This window comes from Cryptomeria japonica, chromosome 8 (assembly GCF_030272615.1).
Source record: "Cryptomeria japonica chromosome 8, Sugi_1.0, whole genome shotgun sequence".
In the NCBI taxonomy this organism is placed as follows: domain Eukaryota; kingdom Viridiplantae; phylum Streptophyta; class Pinopsida; order Cupressales; family Cupressaceae; genus Cryptomeria; species Cryptomeria japonica.
The window spans coordinates 158,425,915-158,442,076 of NC_081412.1; the positions used below are offsets into that span (position 1 = coordinate 158,425,915).

The window sequence follows — 16,162 nt, forward strand, 5'->3', positions numbered from 1 at the left end:
TTTAACTGCTAAATACGCAGCAGATAACACTGTTCCAGCAAATTTAACTGTTACTCTTACTTTGTACTGTAAATTTATTTGCTAAAGACAATCCTTGCACCAGCAAACCGTAAATCGGCATTGCTGTGTCCTTTCACTGTCTGAAGAAGAAGCAAGCTTAAACTTGTTAGCATTTTATTTTGCACTTTTTAGTATGATACAAAATGGAACATTAAGGTATAATCTTTCTCCAAATTAGGAGAAACTCCCTAAATAAAATAAAAAACCCTAGAACCTAAGGATGCAACCTCTAGCTTTTTACAATATATACAATTTAAAACATTTACAATATATATGAGTTAACTCTTGTTATTTTAATATACGTCACAAACAACTTAAAGAAATTGCTGTCTTTTTTCTCAAGTAAGGGCAATAGGCAATTGAACACTTATGCTCAAAATAAGAGACATTTACATCTTTTTAATCAAAGCAAACAACCTATAGTAGCTAATGAACACTTACTCTTTCCAGCTAAAAGTGGAGGCTGGAAAAGGTGAGTACAACATGAAAACTGAGTTGATTTAAACAAAGGAAGCATGATTCAGTAAAAAAGAATGAAGGAATTGTATAAAAAGCCACAATCGCCAACTTTATAGAAACCTACAATACAGAGCCTGCAAATTTACAATGTAATTCTATGAATCTACAAAGCACAAAATACACAAGATCTCACACAAGACTTCAAAAGAGCAACTTGAGCAGCACACTAGGCATACCAAATTCTGTTGAAAATCTAAGTGCAAATGGCACTTATTGATAAGAGTTTACAAAACATTGCATGAGAAATAAATAAACAAGCTAACACACACTTCTACAATATTAATAGTTTGCTTGCACACAAAGCAAGCTTATTACACAATTCTGTCCACAAAATAACAAACCCTAAATCAAGAAATCTTCAAATAGATTTCTCGATAAGAATTACTATCAACTAAGAAAAGACCTTCTAGAAGATAACCTCAAACTAGCCAATCTATAATTAAGCATTAAAATAGACTTCTCATAATACAATAATCTCTTCAAAATTGAGACAATTAAAAATAGAATGGACAATAAATAGATTAGGCTAAAAATAGACAATTCAGATAATTGGCTCCTTGAATGATTCTGACAAAGTTTCTCCATTCTTATCATAGAAAATCCTTTTAAGAAGCCTTGAAACCCAGAAGATCAAACTTGATGTCTTGAATCTGAAATACCCTTCCCTCTATTGATCTCTACACCAAACCCTAGTTGAAATAAGCAATTTTGGATACTTTGAAACCTTAGAGCATATGAAAATATTGCTCTTCAAACAAGCCAATATGATAGTGTTATGTATGCTGCTCTTGCCTTTGGCCAGTCTAAACCCTACTTAAACAGTGACAAAACTCTAGCCACAATTGGAAAACATTCGCCAAAATGGACTCGTCATAATTGAAACTCTAGTAGCACAGAAGAATACCGACAATTCTATGTTTGATGATGAAGACATCCAGAGCCTAGGAATAAAAAACTATCATTTTGTACTAAAATCTGCTCACTGTTGATGTCTTAGACTTGCTGATATAAGTCTAAAATCAAAAACATCAAAAAGATATTCAAACTAACACCATATACTTGAAAATCTCCTGCTTATCAGAAACTAAAATTCATTTAAATGGTGACGAAATCCTGCTTGAAAATGTGAAATTTCGCTAGAATTTGATGAAGATCTCACTGAAAAAACAAAGACTAACTGAAAACCCTTGACCTGAAAATCACTTGCCAATATGATTCCTGTAAACACTTGGAAGATCAACTATTTTAGCCTTCGATTTTTTTTAATTAGTATCTGCATCTCCCCAATATGAAGCATGCCTGATAATGTATCTATTCTTTTTTGTTTTTGACAAAACATCCTTTCTTAGTATCATGTATATCAATCAATAGTTGCTTTATTTTTCATCTTTTCAAAAATCTCTATATTCAATCTTGTGCAATGACTCTATTTATAACAGCATTCCTTGCTAATAGCATTGCATGCTTTTGTCTTGAAATTTTGCATCTCCTTACAGCAGCACATGCCAGTGTATATAGCCTAAAACTTCTAATTGCACATTTATTGCAAAAACTATCATCCTTTGAACGCACATGAACCTCATAATAGGACATCAAAAATTTTATTTGGAAAACATGTTCCAGCACTATAAAGGTATGTGCTCAGACTTATGCTAACACTTCTGACTTTGAAAAACTTGCATTCCCCCTCTTTGTGGAGCACACCAGTCTGTAGGCAAGCATAATTATTAATTTTTATTTTTCCAAAAATTGTTGCTGTTAATAACAGCACGCATGCATCAATGAGCCTACAAAATTTGCAAGTTGAAAAATTCATGTCCACCTTTAATATGGTGCTCCCCATCTCATTTCCAGTGACTTTGAGTTTTGAAATTGTGTTCATTATATTATGGTGCAAACTGGATAACTAAGAGGCAAGTCTTTGATTAAAATTTTATATTTGATCCTTAGGAGGGCACACACCCATACTTTTTTTGGGAACTCTGACTTTGAAACATTGCTTTACTCACCAATGGCGCTTGCCAATGCAAGCACTTACAGATTTTTACATAAATGAAACTTGTTCTATACCTTATGTGGCGGATGGTCAACAATAGTTCTGCAACTTCTCTCATCAAAACTTGTTATCTCTTGATTCTTTTCTATATGGTGTAGATTGAACACGTGCATTTTTTACCTTGAAAAATCCTATCAAGCCTTTATGTCGCACGTAGTATGTACCCTTAAATGGGATTGCAATTTTTCTGACCCAAACTTCACTATCATTCACAAGAGCACTCCATTGTACTAATTAACACTCTTCCTGACTTTGAAAATCTTATGCCACTTCTCTATCATCAGAACTCCAATCTTTGCCTAATCAAATGCAATGAAAAACTCTTCTCATTGGCCCACTAAAGATATGAATGAGAGATGACAAAAACAACATGGACGACTATCACAAGGCTCGTAACACAACCTATGATTTAAAAAAAACAAAAGGATTGTGTTTACTATGTGTTGACGTGTATTTTGTACACTATCAAACACAGAATAAAATACCCAATGGTACCTTATCCTCTCTTGAGTAAAGTCTCCGAATGCTGAAGATGTCGCAAAAAGGATCAATCGGGATGACTTCAAGGTTCTTTTCTATAGGATCTCTACATGTGGATAAGCACCAGTGGTCGTTGTGAATGCTGTTTCTTCAAGGGGCCTTACGTATTCTCTATCTGCAGGAACAGGATTTTCCCAAATGCTAACAGGTTCTCAAAAAATAGCAAAAGATAGGGTTTTCAAGAGATGAATTCTAATCTAATCCTAAGAATGACTCAATGTAGGCTAGACTTGGTAAGATTCTACCAATTTCAGTATTGCCAAGGAATTACAACTCTACTGGAATTGATGCGATCTTCTAAGGTGATTAGTGATTTTCAAATCATCAAGAATTATAGATACTACCATAAAGATACATATCAATAGTTCAATAATGATTGAAGGTTCAAGCAATCTAAATATCTCCAGTTGACCACACAAGGCGTCCTTACAATCAGTAAGAAGCTAGTGGTTTGGAACGTGAATCTCACCAAAAATCAAGCACAACACTTAGTCCTTCAAACTTAAATACCACTTCGACTGAGAATGATTCAAGAAAGTAAACAACCATGAAGATAGCCACAAGAATTGCAATAAAACACCATAACTTCAATATTTTATTGGTCTCAAAGCCAAAATAGACAACAATTGTTCGAAATTCTTTCTTCACTACTCAATCTTTGCTACAAAATAACTTTCTTCTCTCCAAAGCTCTAACTATTATCTATCTCCCTAATATCTAATGACAAAATGAAAATGAGTGAGGGTATATATAGCATCCTCAATTACAATGAATGGCCCAGATCAAAAGAAGATCAACGGCTGAGATTCTGACACCTAAACCCTAATTAGGGTTTGTTACAAAAAGTTCCCTTTTTAGATGAACATTATTAAATGCATAGCCAAATATTTAATTGGCACAAAAGTCAAGGAAACATAGACCAATGATAATTAAGATGCCACATCATCCTTTAACAACCTCTCTTCTAGAACCTCGTCTCAACTTCAATCCGCCTGCCAAGAATGGTACACAACACTTCAAACACCTTATCCTGAATTGGATGGATGACGCCTTCAACTTGATTGCATTTGGTGTTGATGTCTTCGAAAAGAACCTCTTTCATCTGGGGTAGAGTTGACCACTGAAGTAGGTTATGAGCTCCTCCATCCATTATCTTTTCTTGTGCTAGGATCTTCCTTGGTGTTTGCCTGATTACTTGCAGAACAGGAATGATAACATCTCTAGTGTGAGCGAAAGCAGCTACAGTTATCATTAGATTGTGGACGATCTCAAGGACCTGGATAGCTCGGTGGATTGTCTTCATCATTCTTGTTGTAAATTCAACGACTACCGTGTGGGATTTGTCAATCCAAGAGCTCATAAGCTGAACCAAGCTCTTGACTCTTTCTACCTCGCCAACTGATTCAAGGGGAAGTGCTTGCACAGGAGATACAGCTGGATCCTGACGTCTTAAGGGCTGATTGAGATGACTAAAGTAGCCTCTCCAAGCACCGACCTCTCTCTCAAGCTTCCTATTCTTTTCCATTTCTTCCTTAAGTTTGCCCTTAAGTGCTTCAAATGAATCGGTTGCCTCATCCATTGCCTGTTCAGTAGTGAGTGGACCAAGCTCAAATGTTTCTACATCATACTCATCTGCAAGAATTTCACCTTCATACTTGTCCACTACTGGTGTAGCTATTTGCAATTTCCTGGATCCTGTCTCATCCCTTATCACTTTGGACATCTTCGTGGCCTTCCTCTTCTCCGTTACTTCTTGAGAATTTCCTATAAGGCTCTCTAAGTCAATTACATCTTCTTCTTCCTCAATCACAATCACCCTTGTCAGTCTCTCTTTCAACCAATCTGGAATGGCAGATCTTGTCTCTCTCACTTGTATTTCTTTAAGTAAGGGTTCGTCTTCTCGGAGAGGAGATGTCGCTTCATCATCATTTCCCTGATCCTCCTGTAGCTCATCAATTTGTAGCGGTTGACTTGATGAATGTTGAGGTGTTTGTCCCTTCTCTGGTTTATCATTTTGTACCATGGATTCCATAGATTCATCAATCTCAGGTACCATCTTCTCTTGACCTTCAGCTTGACTTGCCTTCTTTCCATGTCGAGAAGATGTGCCTGATGGGCGATCTCGATTGGCCTCTTGCTTCTTCTTGGAGAGTTCTCTTTTCTCAGGTCTTTCTTTCCTCTTTGCGCCTCTAGGATGAGAATTGTCTTCACTTACGCTCGCTCCTCCTTCTTCTGGTCTTTCCTCCAAAGTAAAAGTCATTGGCATGTTCTGCTCTCTTAACTTCTGATGTTGTACATCCACCCATCTGCAAGTACATGACAAAACTGGAGCCATCAAAGCTCTCAAGTCCAAAATCTCAGGTTCGCTCCAATCTATCTTCACTCTCTTATCTTCTTTGTCATAGGATGACTGGAGATGTCTGCCATTGTCCTGAGCTTGATCGGCTACTCTGTAAACTTTGCATTTCCTGATGAAATCTAAAGGTAATCTGGAATGCATCTTTCTTTTCACTTCTAAATCACTTGAGAGATTCATCCAAAAGTCTTCCACCTGAAACTCATGTCCGTACTTCCTAGCAATTGTCTCCTCCATATAACCATAAGGATCAAAATTCTCCCGTGGGGCAAAGAAGGTGAATGAATACAAGGCTAATTCCTTCTCTGCATCCTCTGAAGCTTGAGTATTAGGACATACCTCAATTGAATTCCCCAATATGATAGGTACGGGAATTCCATTTCCATGCTTGAGTCTGGATACCTTTGCACAAGCCACCAACTGCCTGGTTACCTCAAGTAGCACTATCCTGTCCGTCGGATACCTAGGCAACATGTAGGGAGGTGAAGGACACCCCTAAACTCTGATATATGTAAACTTTTGAAACTGGATGAACCATGCACCATACCTCTTCACAAGCTCTTGTGCATCCAGAGATAGTCGATTGTGAATCCCACCTTGCAATATCCTAGTGACGTTCATCGTGAAGGTATCATTGACTAACTTGTAGTCACTTCTAGGCGGATGATGTAGATGAACATAAGAGTCAAAAACTCTCACTTCTCTGGGTCCTCTTCCGATCACACCTCTGTGAGGTAGCCCTGCATACTCAAAACTCCTGATCAAGGCATATATGACATATGAGCTCATGTGGAACAACTTGGTAGGCCTTAGTCTTCTCGACTGCACATCCAGGCTATTGCTAATAATTTTGGCCCAATGAATCGTTCCTTTCCCTTGGACAATCACTTGAATGAAGTAGAACATCCATTTCTCGAAGTAGAAGGCTTGAGGAGCCCCCGTAACTAGATTGAGCAAAGTTATCAAATCTCTGTACTCCTCCTGGAAATCAATCCTATGCGGTGTATTGGGAATCTTGTTCAAGCCAGGACGACTTTTGAGCAACCAATTCTTGTTGATGAGATTCAAGCAAGTGTCGGGATCATCTTCATACATTGACCTGGCTCCTTCTAGGCTTTTGTAAATCATATCTTTATGCTCTGGAAGATGAAGAGCTTCGCTTATAGCCTCCTCTGAAAGGTAAGCCAAAGTGTTTCCTTCCTTGGATACGATCGATCTCGATTGTGAGTCATAATGGCGGGCACACTCGATCATTAGCTCATGACACTGGACTGCTGGGGGGAAACCGGCCGCCTTGATGATGCCACTTTCAATTATCCTCTTCGCAATAGGTGCTGGCTTGCCAATGTAGGGGACCTCTCGAAATTTCTTCACACTGAAGTTTCCCAAGTTGGTATCTCTGATATTACTCCATTTCGACACGATCCTGGTCTCCAATTCTTCGTTCTTCTGATCTTCCTTCATGAGAGCCGGGCAACTAGTAGATGCTCCCGCCTTTGGAGTCGCCATCTTGACACCTACACAACATTCCACAATTAGTAATATATCTTGAAGCATAGAAATATAGAGTAGAAAGGAAGATTTAAGATTTTAATTAGGAAACTTCATGATAAATCTTGAGTTATCATTTCCTAATTAACTACGCCAAACTTAGAATTTTCAAAACAAAAGTTCAAAATTCAAATCTTCAACAATGGTGTCAAGATGATTTCGTCATACCTCCTCTTGAGTATTAAACTCTAAGAAATGATGCAAAAAAAATAGATGAATTTTGCTAGGCAAAATGTAGATCAAAGTTCTCCCTTGGATAAAATGCGCCTCCTTTAGCCTTCAAAAGAATCAACTCCACTTCCTTCTAGTCTCCAACACTTGAAATAAATTCGCTCCAAGCAAACCAGATTTCGCACCTTCAATTAGCCTTTCAAATTCGCACTTGAAGCAATGATTGAATGATTTGAATGGTGAAAAAACACCTCCAATATATAGAGCGCTCACCCCTTTGCTCCCTCTAGGCCGACTTGGCAAAAAGAGGTTAAAAAATAAATAAAATTCCAAAAAGGGGGGGCCGACTTGGCAAAATAAATGAAAATAAGGCCTTAAGCGCTTTATATTTAATTTTAATTTAATAAAAATTAATTTTAAATGCCTCCAAGATAGAAGTTCGATTTTTTAAGGCTTAAAATTAATTTATTAAATGCCAAAATGTCTTTTATTAAATGCCAATTTAATTTTTATTTTTTCAAATGCCTCAAAATTAGCAATTTTGGCGATCTAATGCAATTTGGAGAATATTAATTTTTAAAACAAGGCTTAATGAAACTTCCTGAGGATTTCGCCCTGGACCTATACTAAGGGTCAGGAGCGATTTTTCATTTTTTGCTCAATTTTAGCACTTTTCCACCTCCAAAATTTCTTCAAGATATTTCAACTAGGTCCTTTCACTGAATTGCAAACTTAGCTCAATCCAATTTTGGAGAAAAGGTGTGGTTTTGAAGTTTCTCGCTGTGGGCCCTCTCTGAGGGTCCGTAGCGATTTTTGCAATTTAGGCTTGATTCTTCATCATTTTTTATTAAAACTTCATTCATCATTTGGCAATGCCTTCCCTTAATCCACTCCAACCAAATTCGCTTTGTTGTTGTAAGGTAAAACGAGGATTTTCAACAATATCGCTATGGGCCCTCTCTGAGGGTCCGTAGCAATTTTTCGCTGTGGGCCTTCACTGAGGGTCAGGAGCGATTTTTCATTTTCTGACCAAAATCATCAAGTTTTAAATGCAAAATAATATTCATCCTACTCTTAGAGGTCTTTTCTCCTTGTCCAAACCTTACCTTAGCACCATTTTGAAGAAAACATACATTTTTTGAAAATCTCGCTGTGGGCCTTTAGTGAGGGTCCCTAGCGATTTTTTGGTTCTAGGCAAATTTCTTCATCTTTTAATCTTCAAATCACCTCCAAGGCATGACACGTCATGTTCTCCTCCTGTCCAAGCAAGATTTTATCTCAATTCTTCAAACCAAGGAGAGAAAACTAGAAAATCGCTATGGGCCCTCTCTGAGGGTCCGTAGCGATTTTTGTAATTGCCTCCAAAATATTGATTCTCAACGATTTCTTTTCACTTCAAGGCTTTTCAAACATCGTTTCTAACCCATGCCTAACCTTAGCTTTCCTCAAACTTGGATGAAAACTTCCCATTTTAGGTTTCTCGCTGTGGGCCCTCTTTGAGGGTCCGAAGCGATTTCTCGCTGTGGGCCTTCAGTGAGGGTCCGTAGCGATTTTTTCATTTTGGGTTGATTTCCTCTTGTGTTGATCCTCCAAATTATATTCAACGGATAGACCTTGCCTTCCTCCATCCCCTCCAATCATGAAATCACTTTGATCCTGCAAGAATAATGCATATTTGAAAATCTCGCTGTGGGCCTTCTCTGAGGGTCCGTAGCGATTTTTGCTACCCGGACCAAAATGCTTCACTTTTCGTCTAAAAATCACTTTGCCAAGGAAGATATCATCTTGTTCTTTGTTATGAATAAAAATTCATGTCCAAGAATTGTCCAAAAATGTGCACACAAAGAAAATCGTTGTGGGCCCTCTCTGAGGGCCCGTAGCGATTTTTCCTTTCCTGGACAAAACTCCTTCAATTCATCATTTTTGATCAAGTTTGGATACTTCATTATGTTCATTCTATCCTTCATCATGCTCTTGACTTCTCAAATCAACCAAATAAGGCTTGCAATGACCCTTATAAGATTTCTCACTGTGGGCCCTCTCTGAGGGTCCGTAGCGATTTTTCTATTTTCAACAAGGTCCTTCATCATTTCTAGCCAAAACTTCCTCAGGTGGGTGGAGAAAGTCATTTATTTTCCATTTATGATCAAAACTTGGTCTCTTTTCATTGCAAAATGAAGGAAATCAAAATCTCGCTGTGGGCCCTATTTGAGGGTCCGTAGCGATTTTTTCCTTAGTTTCCAAAATTCACCATCTTTCACGTCTCCAAACCGTCCAAAGCATCAATTCACGTTCAATCATCCCTCCAGGAGACCCTACACAAAGTAATTTAGAAAAGTCAGTGACAAATATGACTTAAACAACATTTTCGCCCTGGGCCCTCTCTGAGGGTCAAGAGCGATTTTTTCCTTTTTGGCCAAACTACTTCAAATTTAAGTCTCCAACTGCTTCACAAGGCAAAGTCAAGTCATTTTCAAGGTCAGGAACCAGTTAGCAAGCCCATCAAAAAACAAGAAATTGTACTCAGGATAAATTTCGCCCTGGGCCCTTAGCAAGGGTCAGGAGCGATTTGTCTGTTTCAGGCATCATCTTGCTTCAAAAATTTGATCAAAACTCACCCAGGCAAGGACACACAATTTCACCTTCAAAAAAAATGCTAACACTGAGTCAAAATTGGATTTTACCCTAAAAACCTTTATTAGACCTAACCTGAGACCTATTTGACTCTCCTAAAAGACCTACCTTATTTCAATCATCTCAATTCTTCGGGAGGACGCTTAACAACTTTCAAAATTTGACTGGACTCAGCTTGCATAACATCCAAAAGAAACCCCTAAGGCTTAGCCCTAGTCCAGACAGACAACTCACTCACTCAAAATCCTAAAAGCAGAGAGAAGAACAAGCAAAACAAAAGCGAAAAAGAGGGGGTCCCCATTCTAATGGGGCGATGTGTGAAATGGTCACAACACTATGAAACACAATATGGAAAAAACATCATATCGGTAGAACAATTGGCTCAATCTGGAGGCCACAGCATATACTTGAGATGTAGGAGAGCTTCTGAATATTTGGATTTACAATAGATTGGTGCTTTAATAATTAGTTACATGTTAGGATTAAGATGCCATTATCTTGCAATCCCCACAGCATATACTTGAGATGTAGGAGAGCTTCTGAATGTTTGGATTTACAATAGATTGGTGCTTTATCAATTAGTTACATGTTAGGATTAAGATGCCATTATCTTGCAATCGTATGCATGATTCATGTGTCTCCAACACTCTTGGAAAGTGTCCTTGGATGCCTAGGATTTAATTGGAAATTAAATTGTAATTTAGATTCCCTAGGAATCTTGGCATTAGTTGCCATATGCATTCATGAAGAAGGTGGTGCACAATGGTGGCAATTATAGTTGACTTTGGACTCAATTAATGCAGTTTGCCAAATCTAGGTACCGGGATTGAGGAGTAGGGAATACTGTATGACAAATGGCAACCACATTGGTTGCCTCTTCATTTTGGAGTGCTATACTTGAGGATTTGAGTGAGAGGGTTATGACACCAAAGATGCCTTTGCAATTACATTTACTATTATAGGGGCCAATTCCTTGTGCCCATGTGATGTCCATGTGAAGACATTGATGCATTTGCCATTTTCGAAAGATGCTCTCCAAGATAAGCATGAAATTTTTGAATGATACCATGGTTTTGATATCCATTGTTTTGCTAAGCCATTCATGGTTTTATCCTCTCATCATGCCTATAACAATAGGCCATTCTGCTATTAGTCATAACCTATTTTAGAGGCAGACATGTCTTTTTTACCTAAACTCTCTCTCTCTCTAGGGTGTAAAGTAAAAGAAAAACCATCATTAAGGTATAAATTTAAAAAAAAAAAAGCTCTGATTGTGGTTTAAAATTTAATTTCTAGAAGATATCTATTCAAAGTATAAAATAAAGATACTTTAAAGTTGTTTAAACTACCTTAATCCTATACCAAAAATTTAGATCTGCATTTTCTCTGTATTTTTGTTTCTTCACCGTAAAATGAGCCAGAGAAATAATATTCAAAAAATCAAAATCACTTTGTGAATAACTCCAAAAACTCAGGAAGGGGCACAGCAAATGGAGTGGGTCATGGTTACTCAGGGCTAATCGTGGGTTAGTTGAGCCAACTCGAGTGTAATGATTTTTACAAAAAGAAAACTTGTTCTATACCTATGTGGTGCACGCTCACTAACAGTTCCATAACCTTTTTCATCAAAACTTGTCATCTTCTATATGGCATGTGCCATTGTTTTGAGTTTTTAGCTCAAATAGGAATTTCCACACACGTTCAATTAGAACATGTGAAAAGGTTAAAGTGGCTCGAGTTATTCTATTTTGTAATTTACTTTTAAGAGTTAAATCTATCTTTTATTTAGCTGAATATCTATAAATAAAGTGTACATAATCATTTAGACTTGTCTTCCATCTCGTCCTTATAAGTGATAATGCTTTTAGTAGATAAAGCAGATTAGTTGGAAATTGTATTTTTAGCTGAATTAGTACAAAGATGGGAGCAAGATAGAAAGATTGTAACATACTGAATACAGTAAATTTCCATGAAGCTATGAGTAACATCATTTTTGAAGGTTCGATCGAATGAAAGACTAATTTGAAGGTGTAATTATGTATGTAAGCCTCCACATTTTGAAAATTTCATTATTGTGTGATCAATGCAATATTATTAGCACTAGGACATAATTGTTGAGATTTTGGAAATTTCTTCATGGTATCAAAGCTCAGGGTTTAAAAACCAGAAAGGCAAGGGTGAAAATCATGTGGCTTGGTTTACATAAAAATCATGATTTGTTTTAGGTGAAAATCACTATTCATTTTTTAAAGTTGAATCACAGGTATTTTTGAAAAAATCATGACTGGCTAGAAATTGAAGAATCACAGGTACTTTTGAAGAAATTGTGGTGAAAAAAATTAGAAGAAAATCATGAAAGCCTTTTTTTTTTTTTGCAGGGGATTTTATATGTAAAAATCACAATCCAATTATAGGAGAAAATCACAGGAGGTTCATGTGAAAACTCACAACTAAATAAACAAATCACAATGCAGTCAGTAAAAGAAAATTTTCCTACAATTTTCTAAACAGTGACAAACAGGATTCTGAGAAGTCATTTTAACAAATTTCAGCATTTTTTGCAGAGATAAACCTACATCCACAGTTTAATACCAGCAAACCACAACTAGGGCACAATATAGCTGGCCAACGAGGGTTTGAAAGGAAAACTTTGTTGTAATTAGGGTTTTGAAGAAACCAACGAGCTAGGGTTTACAATTTGTAACAGGTATTTTGAACTTTTTTGAGTAGCTTAATTATTTCCAGATCGAGGAGTTTGTTTGTGTAAAGAAGAAAATATATTTTTTATGGCATCAACTAGCCTCAAGATTGAGGATGGATTAGATGGTGAATTGAATTTTCTGCCTTGGAAAGTCAAGGTGACTTTGTTGGAAGAAAATGATCTCTATGATATCATATCATTGAGGTGTCTCCACCTATATATCCACAACAGATGGCAACTCACAAGAAGAAAGAGGCTAAAGTTAAGTGAATGACCATGGATGCGGTGAAGGATCAATCAATCCCTCATTTGTTAGAAAAGAAAATATACAAGGAGATTCTTAATGCTTTGATTAGTCTTTTCCTAAGCAAAAACATAAACAAAAAAATGATATTGAGGAACAAACTCAAATCCATAGAGATGACTAAATTAGATATTGTTACCAATTACCTAATGATGATTACACAACTTCGTGATCAACTTGGTGGGGAGAAGGTTGAAAATACAAAGCTAGTCAACTTGGAATTGAACAGATGCTCATCTTTGTGGCAAGCATTTGTTTAGGGCATTTGTGTCCAAGAGAACCTTCCATCCTTTGTAAGACTATGTAATGAATCTATCCACGAGGAGAATGGAGTCAAAAACCAACAAAAAGAGTGGTGATGAGAATTTAGCCCTCTGTGGGCAGATGAAGGGAAATAAAGGAAAAGGGAACAGCAAGGGTCAGAGAAAGGATGAGGAAAGATCCTCACAACCAAGAAAGAAGGACTTGAGTCATATCAAGTGCTTCAGTTGTCATAAGTTTGGTCATTATGCACCAAAATGTCTAGACAAGAAGAAGAAGAACCAAAAAAAGTAGCAGCAGGAGGAAGTGGCACCCTTTGCAGGAATTCAAGTAAATGAATTTGCTACTAAATTTAAAGAAAGATTTGGGTCAATGATATCTTGTCTTTCTACCAGCACGTTTTCGAGGAATGCTTGGTATGTGGACAATGGGGCTTCTGGGCATATGACATCAGCCCAACAATGTTTTACTAATTTAAGAGAACATAACTCTAAATTTCAAGTTAAGCTTGATAATGATGCCAAATTTCAACCACAGTCTGGTAACTCTTTGGAGTTTGATGATATGTTGGTTGTTCCTGGTCTCAGGAAAAATCTGCTTTCAATTTTGACTACAAAAAATAAGGACTTTGCAATAGAATTCAAGGATCAGGAAGTTCTTATCAGGCTCAAGGAATATAGCCCAATTATAGCTTAGGTTATAGGGGTTAGATAATGCAATATATTCAGATTACAGGGTGAACCAATTCAAGCTCTTGTTCATAATAATGACGACATGTGCAAATTATGGCTAAAGAGGACAGGGCATCTGCATCAAAAAGTATTACCTATTTTAAGGGAGATCATCAAAGGTCTTTCAAAATTTAATATTGAACAAGGAGCATCTGGAGGATGGACACTTGGCAAGCATGATAAAGTTGCTTTCCCAAGCAATGAGCATAGTTCTAAGGAGATTCTAGACTTAGTGCATTCATATGTGTGTGGATTGATGTCAACAAGATCAATTGTAGGGAGCATGTATTACTTTTCCTTCATTGATGACTACTCTCGCAAGAAGTGGATCTAATTTTAAAAGACCAAAGTTGAGCTCTTTAGCAAGTTTTAGGGATTCAAATCTCTAATTGAAAATCAAAGAAGGAAGAAGATCAAGTTCTTAAGATCAGACAATGGGGAAAAGCATACCTCCAAGGAATTTGAGAGTTTCTGCAAGAAAGGATGAAGAGGGAGTTTACAATTTCGTACAACCTACAGCAGAATGGGGTTGCAGCACATAAGAATTGATCCATAATAGGGGCTGTTAAGGCCATGATTAATGACCTACACTTGCTGACATTTCACCCGTCAAAAGCATCTCTTATAGCAATCAATATTCAGAAGAATCCAAACAGGTGTTCTCATAAGATTTTGGAGGACAAGACACCAATAGAGACATTCAGTGGTGTGAACCTAGAGGTGAGTCGTTTCCACATGGATGGTTGTTCAGCTTATATCCATATATGATATACCTATAGAGAAAACCCCAGTTGAAGCCTTCCAATAAGAAGGGTTTATTTGTGAGTTATAATGAGACTTCAAAGGCCTACAAGGTCTTTATTCCAGAGCGGAGGAAAGTAGTAGTCAGTACGGATGTAAAGTTTGAGGAAGACTTTGCATCTAAGAAGACTCGTGAGATCTTTCCAGTGATAGAGGATGAGAAGCAGTAAGCTCCAAAGGTTGAGCTTGGGTCTCCAAACACATCAGTAGCTTCCAATTCAGGATAGCAGATTTCAAATTAGGAGGGAGAGACTTTAGCCCATTCCAATTCTGTTCAGAAGACCTTGATGGTTCACACAGACATTAAAGGATGCTCAAGAGAATGTTGAGGCTCGTAGAGCACATTTGAGGAGAGCAGACCTCCAAAGAAGTTTCCGAACTACATAGTATTGATGAGCAACATCATAGAGCGTTCCAATTTTTAGGAAGCAGAAAATCAGTAGGTATCTGATGGATTGGTACAGAATACCTTCATTGTTAAGAGGGATTGTTGAGTTTTTAGCTCAGATAGGAACTTCCACATAAGTTCAGAGTGAAAGTGTGAAAAGGTTCAATTTATTCTATTTTCTTTTTCACTTTTATGAATTAAAATGAAAGTCTTTTATTTAACTAAATAAGTCTAAATAAAGTGTAGAAAAACATTTAGACTTCTTTTTCATCTTGGCCTTATAAGTGATAAGGACTCTTTTTCAATAAAGCTCATTTTTTGGAGGTTAGATTTTTAACTGAATTAGTATAAAGATAGGAGCAAGATAGAAAGATTGTAACATGATATAGTGAATTTCCATGCAGTTGTGAGTATATCAGTTGTGGAGGTTGCCTTGTAAGTTTTTCCCAGAAATAAATGACTGGTCTGAAGGTTTAATTATTTCTGTATGTTTCTTCATTTTGAAGATTTCATTATTGTGTGACTTATGCAATGTTATTTAGCATTAGCACATAATCATCAGGATTTTGAAAATTACTTCACAACATGTCCAATTTTTACCTTGAAAATTCCTGTCAACCCTTTATGTGGTGCACTCCCTCATATGGGCTTGCAATTTTTACAACCTAGATTTCAGCATCATTCACAGGAGTGCTCCATTGTACTGAGTAACAGCTTTCCTGACTTGATGAATTTTCCGCCATTTCTCTATCATTAGAAACACCAATCTTCCCCTCAGCAGATGTGTTCAAAGCTCTTTTCATTGGCACTGCAAAGACACAGATGATGGACGACAAAAACAACATGGACAACAATGACAAGGCTTATTGTAACTCAACCTATGACCAAAGAAATAACAAGGACTTTGTTACAATGTGAAATCATACAAAAAAATACATATGCTATGACAAAACCCTTAGCTTCAATGGCGACATTTGTTATAATTGAACCAGAATAGAGCAGAAAACAAAACTTAAGAATAAGAAGAACACAAGAGACTTATCCTGGGAAAACCTCCACTTGAGGGTGAAAAACCCAGCCCACACAAAT

At 37.0% G+C, this 16,162-nt stretch overlaps 1 protein-coding gene across 3 annotated transcripts in view; it reads right to left on the reverse strand.

The window, feature by feature from the left end:
* LOC131044816 (protein unc-13 homolog) overlaps nt 1-16,162 on the reverse strand; it is a 193,899-nt gene that overhangs the window by 159,646 nt on the left and 18,091 nt on the right. The window contains exon 2 of one of the 3 annotated variants that reach the window (XM_057978253.2): nt 15,674-15,881. The exons of the other annotated variants lie outside the window; for them this stretch is intronic. The gene's annotated coding sequence lies outside the window, so the exon portion shown is untranslated. The remainder of the gene's footprint in view (nt 1-15,673; nt 15,882-16,162) is intronic. 3 annotated transcript variants of the gene reach the window in all.